This window comes from Lontra canadensis, unplaced genomic scaffold (genome assembly GCF_010015895.1).
Source record: "Lontra canadensis isolate GAN:19392208 unplaced genomic scaffold, GSC_riverotter_1.0 scaffold28, whole genome shotgun sequence".
Taxonomy (NCBI): Eukaryota; Metazoa; Chordata; class Mammalia; order Carnivora; family Mustelidae; genus Lontra; species Lontra canadensis.
The window spans coordinates 7,619,611-7,632,450 of record NW_022631022.1 but is presented as its reverse complement, the minus strand read 5'-3'; the positions used below and the strand labels follow the sequence as shown (position 1 = coordinate 7,632,450).

The window sequence follows — 12,840 nt, the reverse complement described above, 5'->3', positions numbered from 1 at the left end:
TTCAACTTGCTTTTGATTTATTGAGGTCACTTTGACTTCTATTCCTGTCTTCTGAGGAGTTGGAATTTATGCCTTTCTGCATTTGTATTCTGTGGACCTCATTTCCAAAGGATGAAAGAACAAGAGAAAACACAGGTTAACTAGGGTTATAAGGCTAGCTGTCTATGGCAAAATTAAGTGTAGATTTGGAGCAATTATTCAAAACACAATACAACAAAATGTTTTGGCTGCAACTATCTAAGCCTTAAGAAGCAAAATATGTTTTCCTCTCAATTTTTCACTGCATGCTGCTAACACAGTCCAGACCAAACGGCTAGAAAGACAAATGGGTGGTCAAAATTAACAGCCTCGTTGGAGAAAAATGAATGGCAAACATATGACATTTCCCCCCAGAAGGCTCTCACTGATTTCTAAATGCTGCTGTCTTACCAAGGTTTGTTTTGAGATCGTTTTAATCTGAGACATTTTATCTACTAAAGGCTTAATTTTTCTGCTCCATTTTCTGCATTTTCCTCCAGCATCTCTGATTCATAGCATTTATAGCAAGCACCAGATCTCCCTGCTAGCCCGCAGCTCATTAAACTACCACGAAATAAGATATAAGCACTTCATTAATTACCATCGTCAAGAGAATTAGTGTGCCTATTGATAAATATTAAAGTTGCAAATTCTACCTTTAATAGATGTACTTGCTACACACAGGTACTGGTTGCCTTCTTGCCTCAGACAGATCTCAATCACAGGAGACAAGGAAAGCCCTGGCGGCAGATTCTACTTTAATCCAAGGATGTGGGGAGGGAACTTGCCTGCCAACTAAGGATTAAGGTGGTTCCCCCCTCCCCCTTAGAGTCTTATAACTTTGAAAAACAGCTAAAAATGCATATAAAAATGTGAAATGCCTAAATCAGCATTGTGGGAATTGTTTCAAATGTACTAACAAAGCTGCCCTTACAAATAGAGATATTAATTCAAAAATTTTAAAGGAAAGAAAATTTAATTACATTAAAATATACCAAAAAACTGGGGGAGGAGGCTTTTGCTCAATAAAATTTCTAATTTTCTAATAATTACCACAACAATCATACTTGTTAATACTTATTGAATGGTGGGGCGGCTGGTTAACCGGCTGCCTTTGGCTCAGGTCATGATCCCAGGGTCCTGGGATCAAGCCCCACATCACACTCCCTGCCCTTCGGGGAGCCTGCTTCTCCCTCCCCCTCTGCCTGCTATTCCCCTGGCTCGTGCTCTCTCATGCGCGCTGTCTCTTTCAAATAAATAAATAAAATCTTTAAAAAAAAATACTTACTGAATAGTTACTACATATAAGACACCGTACTGAGGACTGCACCTGTTCATCCATTGCCCCCGCAGGTCTAGGAGGTCTGGACCATTATTATCTCCATTTTACTCACCAGAAAACTGAAGCCTTTTGAAAGAGGGCGACAACTTGCCTTAGATCACAAATCTTCAGTTGTTAAAAATCAGTGGCATACACGGGAAAAGAGATTGAACAATTCTGGGAACATGCTCCAAAAGATACAAAAGAATTATATACGTGTAAAAGAGCCACTGAAGTCTTAGGCTGCATTACTTGAAATCCAGGGTCCAAGACAAGGGAGCTGATGGCTCTGCCTGACTCCTTGGACCTCATCCTCCATCGGGGGCTCTGTGTTTAATAAAGCACAGTTGATGTGGGATATGGATAAACCAGGGGCACAGTGGCTGCCATAGTGTAGGACCTGAGTCAGGACACGTGAGGAATGATTACAGAGACAGGCATGGTGGCCTGGAAAAGAAGAATACCTTCTTCTTTTGCTGTGCACAGAAGGCAGAGCAAACAGGAACACAGCCCTGGGTTCGAGTCTCGCCCTTTTCTCTTAGTGGCACAATGTGGAGTAAGTTGTTTAGCTTCCCTAGGTCTCAGTCTTCTCTCTCTCAGATAGCACTAATATGGCACTTTAACCTTCTAGGGTTCTTGAGGGAATCAGCTGAGATAATGTAACTATGGTATTCACCCTAGTATAAGGCACTCGAGAAGCTCTTAGCAAATGCTAGCAACTACTATTATTGTTGCTATCCTTGTTGTCCTTAAAATAGGACAGTGACTTCCAAAATCTCTGTGCACAACTTGTCTCCCAGAGTAAATATGTGGCATGCCAAGAAAGGTTTCCATGGTCCCAAAAGTTTGGGAAATAGCAACTTAGAGAAAATTAAGCGAGATTTTTACTTTAGACATCGTGGTCCTCCAAGAAGAGATAGAAGTATGCAACAATTCCCAGATGGGTTTGGTTAATACCATTTTTCACGAATATTGCCTGGAAAGTGCATGTTTTTCGGAGCAAGCTTCAGATCCCATGACTGTAGAAGAGCCCACACATCACAAGCTAGGCCTACCATCCTCTGACGTCCATAAACCACACCCCAGAGAGGCAGCCCAGATTTCCCCCTTAAGGGGGAAAGAATAGCCAAGTGTGACAAACTTGGTAGGTGAACGGCTGAGCAGGTTAGAACACAGGAAATGTGCCCGGAGGACTCAGGACTTAAGGCAAGCAACATTCCTCATTCTGAGGCAACTGGGGGAGCAGTCCCCTGGCAAAAAGCTCACTTTTAAAGTAAATTGGCCCAGATAAACCTGAGATTCATTAAATGAGACCTGGAAATAAAGTTGCCCCATATAGACTCATCTGAATACACATGAATGAATAAAGAAATGAATGAATACTTTTGTTTCAAGGTTATCCCATCTTTTAAAACGTATCACAAAAAGGATACCATTATTACCACCGATAGACGTTGTTAATAAAATCATAAAGGCGTCAGAAAGAGTCTCAATTGAACCTTTCTTTCCTGACGTGAGTCTATCACATACGTCAGACCCTTGTTGATTCCTCCGTCCTTATTTGCTGGCTAATGCTCCAGGGCCCGACTAGAGCGTGTTACACACAAACAAGTTCCAAATGAGAGAGATGCGACAGAATCCAGGACAGGCTTTGTGTAGCCATAGATTTTCACATGCTTATTCAAAATATTTGCTGTCAATGGTACTTGGTTAAAGTGATTGTTACATACAGCATGGCTAACTTTTTTATGTAAATGAAATGCAAATGTATGCAACGTTATCGTTAATGCAGATGTAGCAGAAAGTATTAAGATATGCTGAGAGCCTAATTAGGTCCTACATCAAAAACTATATATAAACTTGACTCCAATGTCTCAAGAACACAAATTGAGTCTAGAAATCCCAGTTTGCAAGCTTAAAAAAAAGATGTACATATATATTTTAAATCACAGTTCTTTTTCTTCTCTCGTCTCTAAGACTGTGCACTTAAAAGGCTGATCTTGGACAGATATTTTAGCTTGGGAGAGGGGGTGTGGAGTGGGTGGGAAATAAACAAGTTTCTTTCTAGCAAAAACCAGGAAGCAAGAAAAGAAAATCAACCACAACCCTCGAAAAAAGGCAAAACAAAGCTGTCTTGTGCTTTCCGTCTTCGTATTAAAAATGATGACTTGCCAGAAAAGCATATTTTTGCATTTATTTCCATTCCTAACCTTCCCAGAAACAAGCACACGTGCATTCCTTCCTAATTACTGTTACAGTCAAACCTTCTGGGTTCCAGTTTCACTAATTCTCCATGTTGATCACTTCCATGGGGGTAGAGAAGAAGCCGACTTTGATCGGAAGGGTGAAAGGGTTGGCAAAGCAAATGAATATCATGACAAGTACTGAAGCACGCATACTCAGCCTCAATAATGGAGGAGCCTCTTCCCAAGCACTTAGAAGCATTGTTTATATAGAAAACTGGTCAAGCTATTCAACTGCCTTTTCTATTTATTACAATGGATTCCCCCGTAGAACTCTCCTGTGGAAGACTTTATTGGTCCGTTTCATTCTATTTCACTATGCCTGGTACAGAAGTTATAAAACTGAATGTCTTTGTGCATGTCTACAGTCCAGTCTCTTCACTAACTGAGCGGGGCCTCACCTTCTGAGTTGTCGGCAAAGTGCAGTGGGCTTAAAAGTCACAAGTTCCTGGGGCCTCTTCTGTCTGGCGCTAGCTCCAACTTGCTCCTGTCCTCGACCAGCTCAGAGGCCAGGGGCTTCAGTGGATTTATTTCCTCTTTCTCCCCCCATTAAAATTCCAGGACGGCGTTAGCAAATCAAAAGAGGGAGAAAGGGATGCCAAAACAATCTGGCAAAGGATCTACAGTCCTTTTTTTAAGTGCAAGGTGTCACAGGTTCCCAAGTGGTGAGAGGATATGTGGAAGGTGGCGTAAAGGAGTAGTCCACAGTACCTGTATACACACGTACGTATTTGTGTTCATTCTTATAAATGTAACATATGTTTCTGCATGCATGTGTATACTGGTGCAGACCACACATATGTATAGGGACCCAGGGATAAGTACAGATGTATATATGAATACAGTGGCCCCAAAGATCCACTTAGAACACATCCAAGCATGGGTGTATATGACGTACTCATAGATATGTACTCATCATACAAGCTCATGAGTATACCCATAGACATTTATGTCTATGGGCGCATATACATACTAAACATGCATGTATCCAAGCCACTTAAGCTGTGCCCTTTGCAACGGAGGCTACCCGAAATGACCCATGACTAAATCCAGACCTATGCGTCCAGCTGAAGAGCTTAAAGCAAGCAGAGCCGATCCAGCTCTGTTCCCCCCTGAGTTTTCTTCCATCTTATCTAATACACCCTCTGAAAGGAAAGATCTTTTTTAGTTCTGCTAAGATCCCCAAATGCTCTTAACATCTCCAAAGCTCTCTAATACAAAAGGACCCAGTTGCTGCGAGGCACGAGAACTGCACTGTCTTCACAGCTCCACAGAACATGCCCAGTGGAATACATTACACACCCCTCCTCACAGCTCTTCTGAAATTGATACTGCCGGCGTCACTCACCCCAAATTTCTAACATTGTCATGATAACCCCGTTTGTTCTCAGGCTGTGCTTTCCCATGTTTTAAAGTAACAAGAATTTTCCCCATGTCTGTCCTTCATCATGCCCTTTCCTTAAAGAGAGAAAACGTTGTCCCCTGCGCTCCCCCTCCATTTTGTGTGGTAATTCCCTGTGCTGTTTGCCAATCAGGTATCAAATAGATAGTAAACACTACCGTCCACTAACCATCTGTGAGATTCTAAGAGGTAAGACTTACACCCCAGATGATCAGAAGCCAATGGATGACTTAGAGTTCAGTTGTGTGGTTCGGAGGATAGCCACTGCTCATGCTCAGAAAACATAGTGGTTTTTTGGAGCAGGAGTGCTTGGGAAAGAGGTCGAAATTGAGCACTCCGCCACCACCCCCGCCCCCGGTTTTGAGCCCTGCTCTCCAAAAAGTAAATCATTCTGCAGCTTCAAGTCCCCCAGCATATCCTTCTTAACTTCCTACACCTTACTTCACCTCTTCTCCACTCCACTCATGTCAACTAACCCTCTTGATGAGGTTCCTGTTCATGTCCTCACTATCCTCTCCAATGGTCTGTCCATTACCCTGAGCCTTCCGCCCACCTTTCACCTCCACAGCAAAGCACGTTCCTGGCTCCTTTCCCCCTTCTCAAGCATCCCCTTCTGGTTCCTGCTCTGGCTCTGGGTGTACCCCGTGGGGGGCCCCTGGCCCGCTCTCTTCTCCCTGCATCCCTCACTACCCACCCTGCTCCCTCATCACCAAGGGATCTGCCACCTTCTCTTGGGAGCACCAGATTCACACCTCCAGGTGTCTACTGGATATCACCTAGGTGTGTTCCCTTGTAACATGTCAGGAAACCAACTCTGCAGGCCACAACTTCCTTCCAAATCCACCATCAGGGGCTACTGCTGTCAGAGCTCTGCAAGCGTGAAATGCCTTCTGTCCTTTCTGTTTCCCCCACTCTTGGCTCCCACATTAAGACAGCTTCCAAGTATCACCTCCACACAGCTCCTCACATCTGTTACTTATATGCCACCCTCTCTGCCACTGTTCACCCTCAGACCTTCCCACGTAGAGCCCAGAATAAGAGAGCCTTTTGTTTCAAAAGCAGGCATCCAACAAAGGAGAGCACACACTGCACAGAGGAGACAGGACTCTTTAATTCACAACTGCTGCCTCTTCGCAGATTAACTTTGGACACGGACCTGCTCCCTTTCAGGCTCAATCTTCCCACCTCTCCAGTACGAATGTGGCTCCTTTCCTCTGGCTCATTGAAAACAAGAATGCCTAGCTGTTGTTATAACCACCTATCTCCCTCCCCCACTGCAGATGTGCCCTACACCTTCACCCCCAGAGATTCTGATTCACAATATTGATAAGAGGCCCCTCAAATCTGTATTTTGAAAAGCTTCTCAGGGGATCTTGTGCACAATTAGATTTTGGAGACTGTGTTCTAATTCATCATAGATCTTGAAGACAGAATTATCTTCCCACAGCATAACTCAAGTCATATTATTCCCAAGCTAAGAAACCTTCAAGGGTTTGCTACCATTTTCTGAGGACAACCCCCCCACCCCCTGCCTGCCATCCCCACCTCGTTTCTGTACTTCCCAAATGGCAACTCATCCTAGTGCCAAATTAGGTTCTCATTCCCTATCAGTTATGATGAATTTAGTTCTAAGTACCAGAAACCCAGTTGACAGTGGTCTAAAGGAATAAGCATTTATCTTTCTTCATATAACACAAAGTCTGGAAGCAGCTGACTTTGTACTGTGCGTTAGAGGTCCTACAAGGTCAGGACTCCAGGCCACTGCTGGGAATTCTCTTGGTCTTCCCCTTGAGAAGAGGAGATGACAGGGGCACCTTCAAGTATCAAGTCCACACCAATACTCTGACGCAAGAAGTGGGAGGAGGCCTGAACACAGAATTCTCTGCAAGGACACCTCTCTCTTGCCTCATTGGCAGGAACTGGGTCACGTGACTGCAAAGGAGGCTGGGAAAGTGATTTTTATTGTTTGGCCCCCACAGTGGGAGACTGGAGAGGCAGACGGCAGCTTTGTGAATGGCTCGGAGAGCTCTCTAAACGCACTCTAGAGGTCACTGCCTAAACTTAGAACATCATTCTGTCTACCTAAGTAATGCTGGAGTGCATTTCGCAAGCCCTTGCTCTTGGCCAGCCAGTACTTCTACCCATCTCCCAGGTGAGGATGCCGAAGTCCAAAGGGATTTCAGAAAGGCAGCCTGACTCCAGTTCTATTCTCCCAGCCACAACACAACCCTGCCTTGCCAAGAACAGCTTTAGTACAACCTTCTCCAAGAGCTCTTTTGCAAGAGCATCTTGCATGTGATCCCATGGTCAGCTACGTCCTTCTCCTCCCTTAAGCCCTCGAATGTAATTCTGTGGCCACGGCAACGATACCATCCAAAGTAGGGCACATCTGAGAACTAATGGAAGCATGTTTAATAATTACACTAGAAAGACCTGCTGTCCCCAGGCGAAGCAGCAAGTGTCAACGTCTTCCAGTGGGTGTTTAGCTTCCAGTGAGTGTTCATATGCATGCCACATCCCAACATGTCCAGGCGGCCGGGTGGGCAGGGACTAGCGGTGAAGGGTGTGTGTATATCCCCTTGCATGCTTCATGTGGTGCCCTGCTCAGTGTAAGTGTTTTTGGTCAATTAACTATGTACTGACCTGAGGGAGCCTTAGAAGGAGAGCAGTATTTGCTTAGGCAAACAAACCTTCTTGGGGTGGCAGTTCTGAGGAGTGTGTGAGGTCCAGGCTCTGTGGTCTGTGTGTATTCCAATACTAGCTCAGCCACTTGTGAGATCTATGATTTGTGATAACCTCGTTCACTAGTTTGCTGCCTCAGTCTCCCTATCTATAAAATCATGATAGCCAAGGCTCTTACCCTCTAGGGTGGTTAGAACCACGGTGTGAGCCAGCACCTGTAAAATATCTGACACAGAAGCTCTCACAGTTTTGGCAGCCACTCATTAATACACATTAATGAGTGTGAAAAAATGGGTGTGAGTAGGAATGTGCATGGTGATTGTGCCACACGCTGAGATGTTGCAGGAAGATAAGTTTGGATCAGATGTGTGGTCACTGGGCTTGGCCTGAAGGGCAACAGCTTCTTCTTTATACTTTTAAGAACAGAGATCAAATTCAGAGTGCCATCTTTGTTTTCATGCCAGTATCGTCAATGGTGCCCACACAGACACACTGTGTTAATGTGACATCTGCTACAGACTCAGCAAGGCATAAACACAATACACTTAATGCATTCCATTTCAAGAGGCCTTAAAAATGAACTGAACAAAAGCCATGATAAAACTGATAGGGATCAGCACTAAGAACAAGGAGATGGGGTCACAATCAGAATCCTCCCTTGTTAAGGAAGATACCTTTCTGTAGTTTTGTGTTTTCTTACTTTAAAGCTGGGTAAAACTACAATCCCTAAGACCCATCACAACAAGATCCACTCAGATTTCAGGGACATGGTTAACTGAAGATTTACTGGCTAATTCCATTCTAAACCTTGTTTGTGGTTTGGCTGTCTAGATAAGGGTAGGGGAAAATGACCTCTTAAAGAATGCAAGACTGAGTTTGCCGTTTGCCTTTGGCTCCTCAGGGTAAGAGATGCAGGGAGGCAGCATTACTCCTGGTGGTGACCAAAGTTTAATAAATGACAGAACTAGGTGCTTCACTTTTGGAGGGCTACGAAGAGTCAGGACCATCTCAGGATCAGCTACAAACTTTTAAGATGGCAGACCAGTTACTGGTATCCCCACGCCATTCCAGTGAAGAGGTCTGGCAATTTTTGTCTATGCAAATTCCCCTGGGGCAGGAACAGTCTAGATAAGATGCAACGTTACTGGTCATAAACACAAACCTGACTCCTTCCCATTCATGATTTCTACCTGGGATGACAAAGCTCATCCCACACGTTGTCTTCAATGGTAGTTAACCTCCCATGGCTCAAGAAAAAAGACGAAAGTACCCAATGTGTATACACTGATATATAGAACCATGGTACTCTCCTACCTGCCTGGATCAAACCCAGTTCAGAAGGCCCAATTACCTTGCACCAGAGGACCTTTAAACTGGTCCCTAAGAGTCTGGGGTGGAGGGAAGGATGAGAAATGGAAAAAAAAAAAAAAAAAGTAACCTACACTGAGAGTTGATTACATGTGTGGCACTGTACCTGGTCCATGACATACTTCTGTGTGTCTAATGTGCATAACCCCCAGGGGTACCTGGGTGGCTCTGTGGGTTAAGTGTCTGACTCTTGATTCTGGCTCAAGTCATGATCACAGGGTCATAAGATTGAGCCCTGCATCGAGTTCCATGCTAGGTGTGGAGCCTCTTTGAGATTCTCTCTTCCTTTCCCTCTGCTCTTCCCTTACTCCACCTCAGCTCACATTTATGCTCTTTAAACAAAAAAAAAAAAAAAAGAAAGAAAGAAAGAAATAGCATAACTCCCAGAAAGGGAGGTGGTGATCCCATGCATTGGGTTTCTACACAAAACCCAGGCTGAGAATACCAGCATAGCAAGAGCAAATTTGGGGGGTAATGTGAAAGTTTAAAAAAAAAAAAATTATAAATTGCATTTACCTTGGGGGAGAAAGTAGCAATGTATTAGAACTCCCCATACTCACTTTCTGGTTTAACTTTTGGTGTTATTTTTTGAATGACATGGTTGCATTACATGTTTTTGCATCACAATTTTTTTTGCTGCTGAAGATGTCCAAAGCTTCAGTCCAGGCCCAGATCACATGTGTAATGAGTTCAGTGGTCAGGACTCAGACCTAAGTCTGTGCCACTCTGAAGCCCCACAGTGTATACAGAAGTCCCTATCAGCATCCTGGGATGCTCTAGCATGTTCTGACCATTCTCTCAGCAAAGTACTACCCACTGGGACAAGACTTAATTTCTCCTCAGACTTCTCAAATCACAAGATGCGTGTCTCTGTCCATATGTAAGACTGAGTTTCACAGAGCCCTATGAAAATGTCTCTCCTGAGAGAACTTACAGCTCCCAGAGAGCCACTCATCCCCTTGAAAGGCTTCTGGGCCAAATTCCCAGGCCCCTGCTCTTCTTCCATGACACAACGACATGATTCAGAAACATCTTCTCTGAGATGGTGGGACAAATCTTACTCTTTTCCGAGAGCTGCGATCCTTGATCTTCCCCAACTGCTGGGGATGAAAAATGCAGCTCAGACCATCTTTGTGACCAAGGATGGGAGAGACTATAAGGGAGGCCCCAGGACACCCTGGGGGAAATTTATCAAAGGTCCCTAGGCTTAACATTTTAATTCAGAAGAGCCACCAGAGATGGTTCTGAGTTGAAAAGCAAAGAAATATGGTCCAGTATAATTCAAGCTGATTAAGATAAGGAATTAGTTCAGAAATATTAAATGAATAGATGAAAAAGTTTGGGAAAAAAAAATTCTCCCTGCATCCTTTCACCAAATGAGCATGGGCAACACTGGATGGGGCTGCCTTTGTGCACGTAATTTGCCATGCCCACATTCTTTCAGACCCCACCGTAATGTTCCTAGCTGTGTATTTGAATTAACCAGACCCAGAGGATAAAACTTTCAAATTAAACACATTCCTAAAGGATTTCAGGCTCATTGTGTATGCACCAAGGAAACATAACATCCTAAAAATAATACATACACAGAGAGAAGCACATTTTCCACGAACATTAAAGTGGAATATGAATTATGACCCAGCTCATGGGAATAGACATCTGATTACATGCAAAATGGAGCTTTTGTAAATAACATCAGTCTTTGTGAGCTACCACAATTATTATCAACCATTTAATTTTACTCCCTAGCAACTCATCCATCATTGTTAAAACTGTCCACTTTTGTTTTTCCCCTTCTGATTCATGAGGTTCCAAATTTTATAAAGTTCACCATTAAAGCTATGTAGATGACTAACCCAGGCATGAAGGAGTTCATGAGATTATTAGATTTGCCAAAGCGTATGCTGCATTGTATATCTGCTATTTCGGGACGTATTCTGCTGGCAAATTGCTAGAAGCAGTAGAATTACAACGGTAGCCATTCTGTTTGCTTTTTATTCAAAGGAATCACGAAAATGTGTTTAAATATCTGGTATTTGGGTATTTAAGAACAAAGTGACTCCCAAAGAAATCAAGCGTACTTCATCTCCAGGTCTGCCCAGCTCCCCAATATTTAACACTATTGTGTGAAATACCATCCACAGTTCCAGTGGGTCTCCTGTCATATTTAATATGCTTGCCTCATAAAGAGTGAAATAAGCCACTGGCTGGCCTGGCAAGCTCTATTTCACAACAAAGTAATTAGAAACATGTATATAGAATTAAACTTTTCAAGTAGGCCTCCAAATTCATCCTCAGTCCGTTCCTGTTTTAAAATCTTAAAAACCAGACACAGGAAGTCCCTATGGCTGATGAACTTTTGCTTCCGCAGGACTTGTTAGGTGGGATATGTGAACAATATTGTCCTTTAGCACCTAATGGGAGACTCAGCCTCATGAAACACGCTGCACTTCCTCTCCCTGGTAATTACAGTGCAGTAAGGGAGGAGGATTTTCACTGGCTCCCAGAGGCCACGGAGTCTTAACCGCACCAGAAGCAAGTTAGAAAGCCTTCTGGCCCGCAAAAAATGTCGTCACATTTCCCCATGCCGCTTCAAAGGTATCTGTCGTAGTAGTAAGTGAGCTGTATTTGGTTGAATTGTAAAAGCATGTTTGTTTGTGTCTCTTCTATTGGATCTTAAGCCCAAGTGTGGGCAAAGCACCATTAGTATCATATTCATTTCTGTGCTTGAATAGTACTAATTGAATGGACAGCTACTCAACGATAGATAACTATTTCAGGTGAGAAGGGAAGTTTCTTCTTCCAACAATCATTTTCACAGTTTAGTACCTAATTTCTTTCTAATCTTGGCCTAAAAAAAGTGTTAGCTGGGTGAGCTAGCTCAAACTTTCTACAGAAGCCATTCATTTGCATATTACTATAGAAGAAGAGGAAAAAAAAAAAAAAGGAGAAGTGACCTCTTTTTAAAGCACATATTTTGGGGATGCCTGGGTGGCTCAGATAGTTAAAGATCTGCCTTCGGCTCAGGTCCTGATCCCAGGGTTCTGAGATGGAGTCCCACACAGGGCTGCTTGCTCAGCAGAGAGCCTGCTTCTCCCTCTGTCTGCTGCTCCTTATTTATACTCTCTATCCCTCTCTCCTGTGCTCTCTGGCAAATAAATAAAATCTTAAAAAAAAAAAAAAGCATATAGTTTGTGTCAAGCACTGGCTTGGAGATTTGTTCTTTTTGTTTCATTTAACCCCTCACTAGCCACTAAGACTGATATAATTATTCCCACTTATAAAATTAAAAAACTGGGGCTTGGGGACAGTAAGTAATGCCCTCAACTAGTAACGATAGAGGTAGGTATGGACTCCAGCTCCATCCAGCTCCAGAACTTAAGTGATCTCTGCTCTACCAGAGTTGTTCATTCTTTCTTTCTTTTCTTTCTTTCTTTCTTTTTTAATTCCAGGCAGAATCATCAATAGCTTGTGATTTTCTAGTTTAATTCTCTATTTTAAACCTTTCAGTTAAAAAGAGACCCTACACCTGCCAAAATGAACAGTTAATATCTAAAACTGCAGGAGTTAATGTAAGATTTAGAATTAGAAAAACTACGGGACAAAGGCCAAGTGACTTTTCTCTCTTAAATCCTCAGTTTACTCATCTGTAAAATGGTAACAGTAATGCCTAGCTCACAAGGTGGGTGGCAGGATTAAAGGAAACTCCACACCTAAAGCTCATAGCACCATGCCTAACCCTCAGTAAGGGAGTCAGGAAGAGAACCAAGTCATTCCAGCCGACCACTCGTTCAAGCAAAAAAATG

At 43.3% G+C, this 12,840-nt stretch overlaps 1 protein-coding gene across 1 annotated transcript in view; it reads right to left on the bottom strand.

Moving 5' to 3' along the window:
- RORA (RAR related orphan receptor A) overlaps window positions 1–12,840 on the bottom strand; it is a 700,799-nt gene that overhangs the window by 482,176 nt on the left and 205,783 nt on the right. The window lies entirely within an intron of this gene.